The sequence below is a fragment of the Vespa velutina genome, chromosome 11, assembly GCF_912470025.1.
Source record: "Vespa velutina chromosome 11, iVesVel2.1, whole genome shotgun sequence".
NCBI classification, from domain to species: Eukaryota; Metazoa; Arthropoda; class Insecta; order Hymenoptera; family Vespidae; genus Vespa; species Vespa velutina.
Genome location: NC_062198.1, coordinates 3,653,009 through 3,670,508, shown reverse-complemented (window position 1 = coordinate 3,670,508; position 17,500 = coordinate 3,653,009). Strand labels below are relative to the sequence as shown.

The window sequence follows — 17,500 nt, the reverse complement described above, 5'->3', positions numbered from 1 at the left end:
GGAGAAAGGAGAAGGAAGAAGAAGAAAAAGGAGAAGAAGAAGAAGAAGAAGAAGAAGAAGAGAGATGGAGAATTTGAGACTGGTAGAAAAGAGGAGAGAGACAGCGATACTTTGACTTCAGACGGACAGAAAGGAGAGGAAGAGTGCTCGCGGGTATGCATATGTGGGTGTGTGTTAGTACTCCGAGTATGTGCACGTAAGAGAAAGAGAGAGAGAGAGAGAGAGGAAGATTCTGGTTTCTTACGAGTAGAAAAAGGACACTATATCCTTCTCCGTTTTCGAATCGCAAAAGGCTTCACCACCCTGTAGATTCTTCCTCGTCGTTCACTCCGCGTTTGCGAGGCACGTTTCTCTCTGTCTTTCTCTTTCTCTTTCTTTCTCTCTTTCGGCACCCTTACGGTAAGTGTATATACGTATTATGCAAAGTGGGTAACCGTAGGTGGCCTAGCGCGGCGTGTAATTAATACCGATGCTCTCCTTCTCTCTTCTGTCTCATTCTCTCGGTCTTCTTTCCTTCTCGTAAGTCAAGAAAGGAAAAAGAGAGAGAGAGAGAAAGAGAGAGAGAGAAGTATGTAATGTGCAAAGAGCCAGAGAGAAAGAGAGAGTGGAGGAATATCGAATTAATGCGACGACCGTGACCTCATCGCGGTAATTATCCGACGGGCTCTCGACTCGGCACTCTCGTTCGGGACGTCCGGGACTCTCGGAGGTCCGACGTTGAATGTGTGCAAGCACGCTCCAAGCAAACTCTCGCGACATTCGTTACGTCGTTAGGTTGACTCACGATGCTCTCGAAAAAAAAAAAAGTCACCTGAGAAAAGGATATATCCACATACGAAATTCTTGGTTATCTCGCTCTTCCTCCTTTTCCCATTCAATTAACTCAATCTCTATCTTTCTCTTTCTTTTTTCTTTCCTTTTTCTTTTTTATTTTCCTTTTCTTTTCTTTTATTCCGTTTTCTTTATTTCTCTCTCTCTCTCTCTCTTCTTTTGTTCGATGAATAACAAATACGTATGACAAATCGAATGAGAAGGATCTATTAAAATTTTTAATTTTTATTCAAAAACAAAGAAAATAAGTTTTTTAAATCACGACAATAATAATGATAGAAAATTAATACCGATTTCAGAGAAGGGAGGCACGTGTCAAAGGTCAAGGAGGTATCGCCGTTCGAAGGTGAAAGTCGATAGGTAGTGCGCGTGCCTCAACTCTAAATAAATCCGTCAAAGGAGGAAGAGGTTGGCGGAGAAGGTACGGTAGCCCTCCCGGAGCGGTTCTAACGGTATACTACTCGTGGACACGATGGAATTCTCTCAATGATTCGCGAGCGTCGACACCCACGCTCCATGCGTTCGCCACGCGCTAAGGCTCGCGAGTCTTGTGCAATCTTAACGACGTGGTGCATACCTTCGTGGTTTCTCAATGTGGTGTACGTTGACTCCGTAAGGCCGTTAAGCACCTAGACGAACCATAAAATGCGATCTTTGCGACTACATCGAAAAGCTCCACTACACTGTTTCGGATTCATCGGATAACCCTAGACCCTTTTTCCTATATGGGCAAATACTATATGTATATATATATATATATACTCTTTTTTTTTCCTTACAAACCTTACGGTGATTTCTTTAAAAAGGATCTTGTAAAGTGAATATTTGAAATTCTATAAAATTGAATAGTCCATATATATTGGATTTAATTATGAAGATAAATGATCGTAGATCATCTTACTGATTATTTTACTGATTTACGTAAGACTCCTATCAAACCCAATTGTACGTCTAACGATTGATAAAATCAGAAGCGAGCCGTGTCGTATTGTGAATATCTCTTAAGTAGCCATAGTCATCCAATGAGACGAAAAGTCGAATAGCTTCGAATTATTCGAGCATAACTCTCTTGAAGTTTCTTGACAATAAAAAAAAAATAGATAGTGATGTCCGATGATGATGATGATGATCCAACTCGCTTAAAACCCACGATACGTTGTAAGGTGTCAAAGAATGCGATTGGCGTAGTGCGATAGGTGACTATGCTTGTAAATGCCAGATGGTCTATCTCTCTCTCTCTCTCTCTCTCTCTCTCTTTCTCTTGAAATGGAAACTTAGGAAGTAGCTAACTGTATTTCTAATATACACACGTGTACAGAATGTTCGACTTATACTTTTCTCATCACAGATAAAAAGAAAAAAGAAAGAGAAAAAGAAAGTGATATACCTAAATGAAATCGTATAATTTTCAATTATTGGATATATTTTATAATAAAGAAAAGGGTCAATCGGTTGACAGCAACCTTCTCATTACCCTTTCTCCGAATAGACGAACGTGAAACAAAAAGTGAGAAAGAAAGAGAAAAAGGAAGAGAGAAAGAAAGAGAGAGAGAGAGAGAGAGAGAGAGAGACCATGGGAAGGTTTCAAGCAAGGTAGAGCAAAAGAGAAAGAAAGAGAACTGGAAGACCGAAACTGGCATTAGGATGCGCGGGCGTTCACGTATCCCGTTTCAAGATGGAGATAGTCTCGGTGTCTCGTCCCGAAACATTGAGAGAACGGGAAGAAGGAAAAGAGATAGGTAGAAAGAAGAGAGAGAGAGAGAGAGAGAGAGAGAGAGAGAAAGAGGAGATGGCTAGAACCTTTCTCGAGCACCGACACGTGGAAGAAGAAGCCCTCTTCGCGGCCCTTGAAGCGCACATTTATCACCCTCTATTGTTGCGAGGCCAAACATCCGGCCTCTCTCTGGCCACGTACCGACTTGCTTCTTTACCCCCACTCCTTAGCCCTTCCTCCGTAACTCAGAAGAATTGAGATTCGCAGGAGCAAGTCGGCAAATCCTTTTACCCTGAGATAGTAGGATACTACGAAACGAAACGAAACGAAATCCTAAGTGATCCAGTATCTTATACTTTTGTCAAATAAAAATTTTTCAACTATTACTTTTAACAGTCTCTCGGATGTCTTTCTGATAACGATCAAATTTTTATCAATCCGTTTGAAATTCATATTGATAATATATATATATATATATATATATATATATATATATATATATATATATATACATCTATGAAAATTTATGTCATCGATGAAAAATTCTTTTTAAAATCCACGAGGTTGTTTACTTATCAATGAATGATATTTATTACATTATCGTGACGTACTCGACTATAGACGAACGCGAATAGCAGTATTTCGGAGAATAGTTTCCTTCTTGAGTACTCCAAAGCTTAGAAACGATATTATTAAATGGGAAGATCTCGAATCATCTCTCGCGGGAAATCAAACCCTACCAAACTCTAATCCTCCATTCATCGTAGTCGAAGAGATGCTTCGTTCGCGTCATTTTTCCCATTAACCCATTCATTACACGAACCCGTTGCTATTGTCCTATCCAACCCCATAGTTTGCACTAAGGCTATGATCGGGATACAATTTCGCTTAAGCAAAGTTTCCACCCTCTCGCCCCCATCTAATTTTCCATTATGCGTCTTATCGTATCTCGTTTTCTCTTTTATCTCTCTTTCACTCTCCTTATACTTTTGAAATAACCTCGTTCGGAATACATATAAGTCTCGACGTAAGGATCTAACAACGAAACATCACGATCATCATCCTCAACTTCCGTTATTTCTATCGGAATGCATTGCATATTTAATGGTATATCTTTTATTTTTCTTCTTCTTTCTCGTTTCTTTTTTCTTCTTTTTTTTTCTTCTTCTTCTTCTTTCAAATAATCCTTCGAACGCTTCTTTTTACATGGCCAGTATCCATCAAAGATAACAAAAATGAGATCAATTATAACAATACCTGAACTTTCTCATGATCTAAATATCAATAGTAAGGTGCAATATCGAGGTATTAACGGAAGATATAAATACAGGAAGTCAATAAGCCGAGAGATTCTTTGGTGAAGAAAGAAATCGTTCAACAGTCTGACGTTCGAGCTTTCTCGAGATCCCGATTCCGAAGAAGAAGAAGAAGAAGAAGAAGAAGAAGAAGAAGAAGAAGGAAAGAAGAAGAGATGAAGAAGAAGGAGAGGCGTGCTAGTACGGGGGCTGGGATTTTTTTCGAATGGAACGCGAAGAATCGCCTTATAAGTCTTCTCAGAGTCCGAAAAAAAGGGAGGAGGAAGAAGACGAACGGAGGAAGGCAGTAGCAGCGGCAGAATTGTAGAAGAAGAAGAAGAAGAAGAAGAAGAAGAAGAAGAGGATGAGGATGAGGATGTCGAAAAGAAGGGAGGAGGACGGTGGGAGAGGGGGTGGTAACAAAAAAAGGACGCGCGACTGTCCGACCGATTCTCTCTCTCTCTCTCTCTCTCTCTCTCTCTCCCTCAGCTCCTACTTCTTCCTCCACTTTTACTCCTTCCATCTTAACCATTGGCTGCTCCCGAAACGGAGGGCCGAAAGAGAAGGCATACTTACCTTCCTCCATATTGTAAAGGACGAACGAACGAAGTAAGGAGGAAGAGAAAATCGTGGAAAAAGAGAATAATTGATTGAAAGAACTCTTCCCTCTAGTTAAAGCATCCCTCTCTCTCTCTCTCTCTCTCTCTCTCTCTCAAAGGAGGAGATAGCTGAGATATCGGTTATCAATTAACGAGGCCATACAAAACCCCAAAATACATTGGTCTTCGTCACGAGGGAACCGGCACTTGTAATTTAGGGAGAGACATGGCTGTCGTGAAAAGAGAAAGAGGAGGAAAAGAAGACGAAGACGAAGACGAAGACGAAGAAGAAGAAGAAGAGGGGAGGTATAAGGAGGGTCCAGAAGGAATGGCAAGGATCCGAGACAGCTGAAAGCGGCTCCCATATCGACGAAACAAATGCAAAGCGGAGATCGCGGCACCGCCTTAAAGTATCTACCGTTTCGTCTGTTTGGGGTAGAGAAAGTGGTGGTGGTGAAGGAGGAGGAAAAGGTAGAGAGATGGAGGAGAAGAAGGAACGAAATCGAAGCACTCTTGATTCCTCAGGGTGAGAGACAAAGACTCCTTCGCGTGGTATCTACGTACCCATAATTCTTTCAAAAGGACACAGGGACCACGCTCTTGAGACCGATCATTGCGTTCCTTGTAAAGTGTCATCCTGGACCACTGCTGGATAAAGGATACCGCGAGTAGAAGGTAGAAGGACCATGAGGGAGAATCTCGAACGTTGGAACCCCGAAACTAATGCCCGCTAACGCTTTATGTCAACGGAATTGGACCCCGATTCTCTTTCTCTCTCTACGTAGGCAGAACTTGACTTTGTAAGATCGCCTATCGCAAAGGAGACGGAGAGATTTATCGATTTGAGCAAATGAAAGAAAGAAGAAGAGTCGAGGGAAAGAAAGAAGTAAGAAAAAAAAAAAGAAAAAGAAAAAAGAAAATGCTTTTTTTTTTTTTTTTTTTTTTTTTTTAAAGAAAAAATTAAGAAAAAAATAAGAGTATTTCTCTCTCGTATAAAAGGATTGGATTAAATTAGCTCAGGTTTAAATATACCTGTGGAATGTTTTTTTTTTTTTTTTTTTACTTACAGAACCGAAGACGATCCTAGTAGATGTGTCTAAACTCTGTGTGTCTATGTAGTCTCTTATATGAATCTTATTATTACCTGAAATGAAAAAAATAATACAATGTTAATACGACGATATAATATTATTTTATAATGTAATTAATCAAAACGATAATACTATTTGTTACAGGTTTAATATTTAAATTTGACGATATTGCTTTTCTTTATCTTCTTTATTTTCTTTTTTTTTCTTTTTTTTTTTTTTCTAACTATCGCGATAACAATTATCGTTCTGTTAGAACGAAAATGAGAAACGTAACAACCTTTACCAAAAGGCAAGACTTCCCCCGTATTTATACAAATTATCGGCCGCGATGCGTTTTATAAGTTTAAGACAGGTCAGTCAGGGGTCTTTCTTCCCTCTCCGCTTGAGCTTCTTCTCTGGCTAATACCGGTTCTCTAGAGTTAATCGCATAAATTACAATTATTACGGCCATTATTCTCTTTTGGTATTCGAAGGCGGCGAGCCGACCGCAGCGTAACTCCTACTCGACGATGAGGTCGTAATATAAGGGTATTCGAGCTACAGGGAGAAAAAATGTAATTACCGAATCGTATTAAACGATGACTCTATGACTTCCGTCGAAGGATTCGTACCTTCTCCGACAGCTCAGTCACTTTAACTCTCTATAATGTCATATAACTTTGTACTCACTCGTATATTTGTATCTTACAAATCGTATTTCATATTGTCCCAACGAAATTAATTGTTAGCTCATATCCTAAAAGTTAATGTTCCTTAAATACAAGTATAAGACGGTGTTACGATACGAGTATCAAATAATATAATATTTCTTTTTTTTTTCCCTTTAATCTTCTTTCTTTTTCTTTTTTTTCTTTTTTTTTTTTTTTTTTTTTTGACATTAAATTGAAATAATTGTGTCGTATAAGAATTTCAATTCTATACGATTTTTAACAATTTCATCCAATGAATTACTTAAATTTCATAATCTATGAATACTATTAGTAAAGTATTAGATATTTGCAAGTAAGAAATATCGAATAAAAAGGAAGGATGAAAAGAAGAAAGGAAGAAAGAATGAAATAAGCTCTAAGAAAAGAAAGATATGGCGATTCTCACGAGGCAAGATTTCTCGCGCAATAAAAGCCGCCTTGTCCAATGTCTCGAAGAGATCGCAACGAGCTCGACGACGAAGAATTCTACGAATACTCGCGATACTCTCATGGCCGGCAGGAAGAAGGCGGCGATTCGATCGAAGAGGAACTTTTAGAGGACCGGCAGACTCCCCTTCGCGAATCCCTCTTTGAATCCCAACAAGACGGAGACACGCGGAGATTCTCTTTCTCTCTCTCTCTCTCTCTTTTTCTTGCACGTACGCAAGGAAAGTGCGATTCGCGCAAAAGACGAAGAAGGAAGAGAAAGAGAAGGAAAATAAAGAATCCTTCTCCCGGTTTCTCCCTCCTTCCCAAATCTCTTTCTCGTTTCTAGTACCTACGTACACTTTCTTGAACGATGATTCTTCGATGGGTGCGTACGTACACACATACACACACACACACACACACACACACGTGTGCACATACATATACATATAAACGAAAATACTCGTACATACTCGAGTCGAACGTTGGCCAAGTCCGCGATGGTGATATTTACGGTCCGATAGAATCAGCCCCCGTAAGAGACGTGGACGAGGACAGAGAAAAGGAGGATGAGGACGAGGATGAGGAGAAAAGGAGAAGAAGGCCTCCGGAGAATCGGAGGAGGGACCGGCTTTCGCGGTGTCCGAACCGTGTGTGTGCTCTGCGCCTTTTTTTGCGGCTTCAATTTGAATTGAAAAAGGCTGTGGACACGAGGACAATAGGTTGCGCCGCCGAGAACCCCCTCTCTCCCTTTCTCTCTCTTTTTCTCTACCATCTTTCAAAGCCAACTCCCGCTCCTCTACTTCTTCTTCTTCTTCTTCTTCGTCTTCTTCTTCTTCTTCTTCTTCTTCTTCTTCTTCTTCTTCCTCTTTCGATTCTACTTCTCGGTTCGATGACGACAACGACGAGGACGCAGTAGGTGCAGTCCTACCTGTTCCTTCCACCATCGTCATTCTACCGTCCTTCTCTCCCATTCTATATGTATAAGTATGTGAATATATATATATATATATATATATATATATATATATATCGATTTCCTTTACTCTCTAGATTTTCTTTCTCCTTCTCTCTTTTGCTCCAAAGATTCATATTGGTGAGTTTGTGAAGCCATTGATTCCTTTTAAATACACTCGAGCTAAGTATTATCACGTTACTGACAAAATAGGAGTCTTTTTCGATATGTTTTTATAACCCTCACAAAAATCGATAATACATACACCTCGTATTTGAATATATATATATATATATATATAAAGAAGCATTGACGTTTGTCATTGTATATTTCTGATCTTAGATAATAAATATCATTCATTCTTTTTTCCCTTTCTCCTCTCCATAAAAAAAAAAGAAAAAAAAAAAAAAAAAAAAAAAAAAACGATCAAAAGGACAAGGAGAATCATAGAATCAGATATTACGTATGCACAACCGAAACCGCAGAAAGCAGGTTAACTCTGCCTACTGCTTTGCCTTCTCTTTATTCATCTTCTTTCTTATTCTTCTTCTTTTTCTTCGAGTTCTTCCTTCCAACGTCGTTTCTCTCTCTATCTCTCTCTCTCTCTCCCCACCATCTTTATCTACCTTCGTATCCAGTTTAACCTTTGAATCCGACCGGCTGGCTTCCGAATACCGATCGAGCTGACTTAGCCGAGACCGAAGAACTCAGGATAGCTGCCTCTTTCTTTTCTTCTTAATTTCTTGAAGAGTGCCGGAACGATTAGCTTCGAAATTACCAACGGTGATCTTAATCTTTCTTTCTTTCTCTCTCTCTCTCTCTCTCTCTCTCTCTCTCTCTGTCTCTCTCTTTCTCTCTCTTTCCCTCTCTTTCTTTCGAAGAAAACCTCAACGTTATCTTCTGCATGCCTTAAAAAATACGATCGAATCGATCGTAAGAATCATTCGTAAGTTAACGAAATGAAAAAAAAAAAGGAAAAAAAGAAAAAAAAATAAAGAAAAGAAGAGAAAGAAGAGAAAGAAAGAAAGAAAGAAAGAAAGAAAGAAAGAAAGAAGGAAAGAAAGAAGGAAGGAAAGAAAGAATGAAAGAAAGAGAGAAAAAAAGAAGAAGAAGAAGAAGAAGAAGAAAAAAAAAAAAGAAATTTGTTGAAATTCGCTTTGGAAAGAGATTCGATCTCAAGGATGGAAGGAAAGTTCATTGACCTAAGAGAATCTCCCTTGTAAGGCACGCTCGATTCTTCACCTTAATCCTCCTTCTCCTCTCCTTCCAATTTCCGCCATGGAAACGTCCCTCGCATCGAACGCGTACACGTTCTCGCAGCATCACGAAACGCGGCCCAATCTTCGGTGGATCGTTCGCGAGGAGTCCCAGTCATTAAGCATTCGGCGAAGCGCGTCGGATCGAACTCGTTCGGGGCGAAAAGCGCATCGCGAAAGCCACTTCGATTCTTCGACCTTCTCCCCTTCCTCTACCTCGTCATCGTGAACGGGTAATCGATGCAACATTCGCAAGCGCATCCAGAGTAAGTACTTAAAATAACGACTTTTAAGGGCGACTTTAAAGCGAGCGGACACGGGGCTAAGTCGTTCCGACACGCTGCCGAGCGATTTTATTGCTAATAGGAATCCGATGGAGTCCAACGATGTAATTTCCTTCTCTTAACGATCTCTCTCACTTTCTCTCTCTCTCTCTCTCTCTCTCTCTCTCTCTCTCTCTCTCTTTCTCTCTCTATCTTTTTCTCTTTCTATTTCTCTCTCTCTCTCTCTCTCTCTCTCTCTCTATCTCTTTTGTTCTTTTTCCTGCTCGTATTTCTTTACGTAGTCATCGCATGCCGATCGTGACTTTTACTCGAGAACCTATTCTATTATTCTATCCTTTTCTTCTCCAAGATAGTTCGTAAGGGTAAACGAACGATTCGTATGAGAAGAGAGATATCTCTCGTTCTCGTAAAATTCGCAACCACGAAATCTTATCGCGTAAACGTCTTGACTACGTGACAGTGCCGATAAGAACCGTACACGATCATTTAAATTCCATCCGTCTTACCCTGTGGGGCTGGTTATAGAGACATTGAGATTTTTTTCTTTCTTTCTTTCTTTCTTTCTTTCTTTCTTTCTTTTTTTTTGTTTCTTTTTCCTTTTCGTTTCTTTTTTTCTTTTTTTTTTTTTTTTTTTTTTTTCCTTAAATTCAACGCTCAAGAAAAAATGGAATAATAAAGAGTTCTTGAGAAGATGAAGAAAGCCGCTCGAGACTTCCGTTTGTTTAAAGAAAAAAAAAAAAAGAAGAAGAAGGAAAAAAAGAAGAAAGAGAAGAAAAAATATGAAGAGAAAGAGAAACCGAAAGAATTTAGAAGAGGTCGGGCAATTCGTGCTCGCGACCTTTCTTCCTTCTTTTCTTCCCTTTTTTGACCTTCTTTTCCACTGGGACATCAAGCAGAATGAGAAAAAGAGAGAGAGAGAGAGAGAGAGAGAGAGAGAGAGAGAGAGAGAGAAAGAGAGTTAGTCATAAAAAGAGACTTCACGGCAAATACGTCGTGCGTAAGATATCTCCGCGAGGTGCATACGAATCACTTCATTTCTTTCATTCTGGAGCGGAAAATAAAACGTATCTCCTAATCCTGAAGTCGTGGATGGACACCCTCGTAAAGATGGATAACGGATACCATGTATCTCATCATACTACCAGCTCGGATAACCTTATCTCTCGAGTCAACATTAAAACGACCAATTCTGTTTCTCCTTTTGGTAACATTGAATTTATAATTTTATGAAAGTGTTCTTGCAATCGTGATTTAAATGTAATCCAAGATAATAGATATCTGTGAGTCGTACGTTAATGCAGAAACGAATCGAAGAATACGTTAAGACAATGAATCGATTAATAATTTTTTATTAATGATAAAATCTATGAAAAAAAAAAAAAGAAAAAGGAATCTTTTTCAAATTCTTAACGAGTCCTTTAATTCGATCTAAAAATTTATATTCATCAAACACATGGCATTCATGAGATCTCCCTTTTTGTCGGCACTCAAGTCCGTTCAATTCGAAAACTAATCCATACCGATCGGCTATACTTTTCGATGACCGTTCCTCCCTTCGTTTTTTTTTCTTTTCTTCTTTTTTCCTTTTCTTATCTTCTTTTTTCCTCTTGTTTTCTTTTTTTCTTTTCTTTACGCAGAGCCTTCACGGTGTCAAATTAAGAGGCGTTCTGGCAATATGTAAATTGGCCGTGACTATTTATAAGTTGTGTGTGTAGAGATCGTTAATCATGCTCGAGCACCGCGGGTTCCTATTAACGTCCAGATAAGCGAAGGACCTGATCGGTAATGATCCTAGCATCGACGTAATTTATAGTTTCATTCGAATCGAGTAGACATATTTTTTTATTTTTTATCCTCTTTATTTCTTTTTTTTTTTTTTTTTTTTGTATTTCTCTTTAAATGATCCCGATAGAACTTTAACTAGAAGATCTAGCGAAATAAAAAGTACATTCACGAATCGATTATTACGCTTAAATTTAACGTAATTGAAAAATTAATCCACGATGATCGATGATTGAATGAAATTTCATGATATTGGTGCCGTAGTTCTCTTGTCAATGATCATTGAATACAATGTAATATTTTGGTAAACGTATTCAATGGATAAAGTAGATAGAGAGAGAGAGAGAGAGAGAGAGAGAGAGAAAAAGAGAAAAAAGAAATGAGCTTTTGTCATTGGACGAGAGACAACGTTCAGAATGGACAACGTAAATGGTATACGCGTACACACCGATGTAGTAGACTGTGTGTTACACACGCGAATGAGGATTGCGTGCTTCGAGTCTGAAAACAGAAGCGACTCGACGAGACTGACGGCGAAGTATGCTGGTAAAAGGGCTACTCCGAAGGATGAGACTGGCGGATGCAAGGAAGAAAGGTTGAGAGAAACCAACTGGCCATCGAGGAAAGAAACAAAGAGAGAAAGATAGGTAAAGAGAATGAAAGAAAGAGAGAGAGAAAATGAGTAGCCATGGGCGATGCCTAATCAACATCTGTCTAGTTCTCCGACCTTCTTTCTTCGACCTAGTCCGAGATACCACGTGCTCAAGGCAATAACTATATATCCTAGACGTACCAACGAAAAATATTATCGAGAAAATTTATCACCTTTAATAATTTCTTAAAAATGAAACATTGTGGAAAATCCATGTGGATCAATTATACGAATTATTCGATCGAGGAGATTTAAAAAAAAAAAAAAACAGAAAAGAAAAAAAAAAGGAAAAAAGAAAGAAAAGAAAAGAAAAGAAACGAAACGAACAAAAGCGCCGAAGAAATATCTATCGGATGTTATTTAAAAAAAAAAAAAAAAAAAAAAAAAAAAAGCACACATCAAAAGGAATAGTCTTCTTAAATCAATGTAAAATATCGAGACGTCGATGCATCGGAAGAGTTCATCGGATGCTAGACCAATACCGACGAACTCTTCCAACGAACTCCTCCCTTGTTTCCTTGTTTTCAAAGTGCGTTTCGTCGGACGAACGCCTCTTTGAAGGACGGAAGACGGAATTAAAGTGGCCTAGCTTGGGCTGAATCGTGCGCGGGCCATCACTCGAGGCATGCCAAATCGAATGGAAGTTTCGGCGATCCTGCGGGCGCGTTGGCTTGGCAAAACGGCGTGGATGCGTGCTTAAGGACAGAGCATGAACAGTTGCAACCCGATACCTGATAAATTCGATATCAACGACCTGCCCGTGCCTGGGCCCGCATTTAGGTCGTGCCCATCCCTTTACCCATCTCTCTCTCTCTCTCTCTCTCTCTCTCTCTCTCTCTCTTTCTTTCGTTCTTTCTTTCTCTTGCTCTCGCTCTCTCTCTTTCTCTAACTTTATTCTCACTTCGTCTCGCTTTCACGAGTCTCCAAAGAAAGGGACAGAATGATCGAGAGGAAAGGAAAGGAAGTAAAGGAACGGGACGATCGCTCTTGCCGTCTTTATCTCACGTTGCAAACCGGGCTGCCTTTTTTACAACCGAGTCGACCGTGAGGAGTGTGTTTGGCTGAAATTTCAGCGGGCCCACCTCCCTCTTTTCTTTTCCTTCTTACTCCACCTCTAATACTACTACTACTACTACTACTATTACTACTACTACTATTACTACTACTATTTGTTCTTCTTATTCTTACTCTTCTTTCTCTTTCTCTTTCTTTTCTTTTCGTGAATCCTTCCTTCTCATTGGCGAAATGGTTCGGTCGAAGGAAAAGATACGGCTCGATGGCGACAATAATAAAAGTGCGAAGGACGAAGAGACAGAGAGAGAGAGAGAGAGAGAGAGAGAGAGAGAGAGAGAGAGAGAGAGAGAGAAAGAACTTAAAAGGATAAGAAGAAAGGGGGGGGGAAGGAAACGCGAGAATGAGATACTCTTCGCACGGACGTTTCGCACCTTTCCACTTACGTTCGTTCCCTTCTCTTTTCTAACTAAGAACGAGGATCCTATTTCATTAGATTTCTTATTTCTTCCTATAAGTTATTTTATTTAAAGAATTCCTTTTTTTTTTTTTTGTTTTCTTTTTTTTTTTTTTCTTTTTTTTTTGTTTCTTGATAAATAATAATTATCTGAGTATCACTTTAAATCATTCGTATTTATCGAAATTGAAAAATTCATCGTAGGATTTCCATCTTTCCGGGTACATAAAGAGAACTAAGTAGGTAGTATAGTGAACCGAAAAGGAAAAAAAGAAAATGGAGAGAGAGCGAGTATGGTAAAAGGTAAACGTACGAACGCGCTTCTCGCCGATGGCAGAAAGGGATGGACGAAGGAGGTCTGCATAAATAACGATTGCCAACGGCGTTGTATATCACGGTGTACCGCGAAGGAACCGCGTGAGTGGTTGCGATCGAGAGAGAGAGAGAGAGAGAGAGAGAGAGAGAAAGAGAGCGCGCGAGCGCGCGCATACTATCGGCAAACAATGTTTCATTCCCCCGTTGGCATTTAGCCGCCGTGGCCGAATATCAAGATCGTCCGTCCCGGTAAATAATCAGATAGCAACCGCCCGAAAATCCTTCGTTGCTCTTCTCGAAAGGCACCGCTCGACGAAATACTCGCGAGGAACGCGATTACTTTCTTTCTTGACTCTCTCTCTCTCTCTCTCTCTCTCTCTCTGTCTCTCTCTGTCTCTCTCTCTCTCTCTTTCTCTCTCGTCTTCGAGAAATCTTACGTGTCTCTCTTTCTGTTCCTTCTCGTTTCGACGACGTCAATCCTTATGTTCGATATTTTCAACGAAAACAAAGATTTAATCGAACAACGATGACAGGTTGAATTGTTTGAATTTAAACGAATAATCGATTTTATCAAGAATAAGAATTATAACATGAATTATATATTAAATCGTAAATTCGTACAATTAGTAAAGATTAATTGATTATTCGTGATTTCATAGAAATTTCACGTAGGTAATTAAGATATTATTAGAAACAGATTAATATATAAATCAAATCTAATTTGTAATGATATAAAGCAAAAAGAAGAAAGAAGGAAAAAAAACAATAGAAAAGAAAAGGAAAAGAAAAAAAAAAGGAAACGGAATAGACAATTTCGTAGAACTGAATGTTAACTCGTCTAAGATTATCAATATGCTTCTTTCGTCGTTAATTTAACGTGATAAGAAAATATAAAGTTGTTTTATATTTGAATGCCCTTTCGCACGTAACAATACGTGTTAAAAATGGCGCTAACGGCGTGACGCGATTACAATTTCCTTCAAATCAATTGAAAACAAAGGAAATAATCCATCACTTTCTACAAATGTCACGTGAAATTTTACACTAGTAATAGCAATTGTCAATGATTTCATGTGACGCGACATTAAAATATATTTTCAACATTAATCCCATCGTTAATGAGATAATAAAACACATTAGAGCAAATATCTTAGACTATCTACGAGCGTATACCTGTATTCACAAATTTCCAAGAACGAACGATCGAAAGAAAGAACGTAACGAAGAAATAAAATAAGATGAAAGAGTTAAAGATAGTCTCGTACTACCTCCATTATTTCTTCTTCTCTTTCTAGATCGAGCTAATCGTCGTAAATCGGCATAGTTAGCGCATTCGCGTTAATTTACCTCCTCGCGATCGTCGAGAAACGAAGAATCCAATGAGACAGCGAGCGAGAGAGAAAAAGAGAGAAAGAGAGAGAGAGAGAGAGAGAGAGAGAGAGAGAGAGAGAGAGAGAGAGGGTGGTACAAAGAAAAAGTAAGAAAAAGGCATCCCTTCGAAGTCGCGAGTCGAGCTTTATCGAACCCGTACGATCTCTGTGCGGGCCGGTAAAGTAAATAAGAGTGCTCGCGGCCCTCTCACGAACTTAACCTAAACCGCTAACCCTACTCGCACGCGCACAAGAAAAAGAAAGAGAGAGAGAGAGAGAGAGAAAGAGAGAGAGAGAAAGAGAGCGGAAGAAAGGGCGACGATGTTCGGTGAAGGGCGAAGCGAGGAAAAGGCTGGCGAAGGTAATAAACGCGCGTGGGCGAGGATCCTCGAAATTTTATAGTAAATCCTGGGGCTGTTTACCCGTCGGATGCCAATTTAAATTCCTTTAACGCACTGGCTCCTCTTAGCTTTGCACTTTCTTACCGGTAAACCATCGAAATTCTTCAAAGTACGAACAAGTACTTTTTCGTTAGAATAATGGGAATGATCCGATCGGATGGTCAAGGCATGCTATTGAAATAACTTTAATTACGTAAATTAACAAAGCATAGCTCGTAAATAACAAAGGTAAAAGGATTTTAATGGGAATCATTTAAAATAATCCTTCTAAATAAAATCTATTTCTTATTGAAATTGACGGTAACGTAAGTAACCGTTGTTGTTAACGTTCATTCGGAAGAAGGAAGAACACGATGTTAACCAACCGTTCGTACCCATCGGTCATCCTCACGAATGGATCATGCAAAACACGTCATAACCGCGTTCCTCACATATCACAAGAGTCGGGGGACTTCTCTTAAAAGAACCAGAGAAAGAGAAACAGAGACACGCGTTCACCGTCTTCAACGGGACAAGAGCCGATCATCCATCTCTTCTCTTTCTCTACCTTACCATTCCCTTTCTCTTTCTACGAGCTCGTCAAAGGCTCGTCCTAAGGCCCAACCAACCGCTCGTATTCCATTCTACCTCGTGACAATATTAAATAAATAGCCGCACGCTTCGAGACACGGTAGTCTTTCTCTCTCTCTCTCTCTCTCTCTCTCTCTCTCTCTCACTCTCCCCTTCGGCCTGTCTATAGAGTCGAGGTCACGAAGAGGACGAAGAAGAGAAGGGAAGAGAAGAGAATCGAAAGGAGAAGAGGGAGCCTTCATCCACGGAACGCGGCGGCACGACCAGTTGAGAAATGACAACACGATTGCCGACACTTCCCCTGCCCCACCTCATCGTTCTCTACACTCTTCTTTCTCTCTCTCTCTCTCTCTCTCTCTCTCTCTCTCTCTTTCTCTTTCTCTTTCTCACTTCCCTTCAGCATCCTCCTATAACGCCAGCTTATGTGCACGAGCACCGTACGGCTTATTACGAGCCATAGGAAAGGTGTTCTCCAGAAGAGTCAACCCACTTACCAAGATTGTTTAGTAGAGTTTACGCGTCGATCGCTGACAGGAGGATCGTTCTCCATATTATACACTCGTATCTTCCCCTTCTTTACTCCGGTCTTTTATTACCTCTCACTAACTTTGATTAACCAAAATCAAAGCATCCCCTTAATCGATATATATATATATATATGTGTGTATGTGTGTATTGATATTTTCTTTGCTTAATTTTGGAAATATAATCGATAAGATAATGTAAGACGTCGTTGAAGGTAATCTATGAAAAGATTTACAAAGTTTCTGATTTTATAATCATTTTAATCGAGGATTCGTTTGAATCGATTAGCCTCGGACATAATTGTAAATGGATTACGAAAGATTTCGGTGTACCACTCTTTAAATTTTTACGATACGTTGACAGAGAAAAGAGGATCGGATTAAGAGAGGACAACGTACTTGTGGACGCACCTCTCGTAAGAAAAGAAGAGATTGGATCGTCGCCCACGGCTTCTTCTCCTTTTTCCATAGCGAGAGATATCGATGATATCGATCGAATGTTTTGTATCTTTTGAACATTCCTTTTCTGATCGTGTAACATCGAGACGATCGAGATCCATTAATAAAACTAATTTTTATAATTTAATGGATTCTAATGTCCCGATATAGATTTTATTTATTCTATAAAAATCGATGAAGTGCGAAAAATCGGTTGAGAAACCCTGCCACTTCGAGGAGGGTATTGGTACATTGAAAGAGAAAGAGAGACAGAGACAGACAGAGAGAAAAAAGAGAGAGAGGGAGAGAGAGAGAGAGAGAGAGAGAGAGAAGCGGATGAGTACGAATACGAAAGAAAAAGGGAGAAAGAGAGACGTAGAAGAAGAGGTGGGCCTACGCAGCCTCCTGCGAAGTAATATGCTCTCGCTGTATGAGGTCTTCCAGCTCTCCCCCTTCCTCTCGCCCTTTCTCTCAATCCTCCAGGCCCTTGGAACCCTTTTCAAGCTCGATCGGGCACGTCCCTCCTCTTTGCCATGGCTCCGTCCACAGTTGATCAATGTTTTAATTGTCGTTAATGATTCGAGGATACCTCTAACGCGAGACAGAGGAAGACAAAAAAAAAGGAAGAAGAAAAAAAAGAAAGAAAGAAAGAAAAAGAGAGAGAGAGAGAGAGAGAGAGAAAGAGAGAGAGATAAAGAAAGACGTTAAGAAAAAGAGTGGAAGAACGTTTGCTTAAGCGTCGAAAAATTACCGTAACGATTCTCTCCATTTTGGATCCTCGACTCATTCCTTATCCATGTTCCATTGTGACTCTTTGGACTTTTCTAAAAGCCAAGA

The 17,500-nt window shown here is 39.7% G+C and overlaps 1 protein-coding gene and 1 long non-coding RNA gene across 3 annotated transcripts in view; both read right to left on the bottom strand.

The window, feature by feature from the left end:
• LOC124953031 overlaps positions 1-7,581 on the bottom strand; it is a 51,052-nt gene extending 43,471 nt beyond the window's left edge. The window contains exon 1 of the long non-coding RNA XR_007102098.1: positions 5,507-7,581. This is a non-coding gene — a long non-coding RNA (uncharacterized LOC124953031). The remainder of the gene's footprint in view (positions 1-5,506) is intronic.
• The window catches only part of LOC124953028 (protein dachsous), a 296,657-nt gene that overhangs the window by 193,702 nt on the left and 85,455 nt on the right, over positions 1-17,500 (bottom strand). The gene's annotated exons all lie outside the window — the stretch shown is intronic.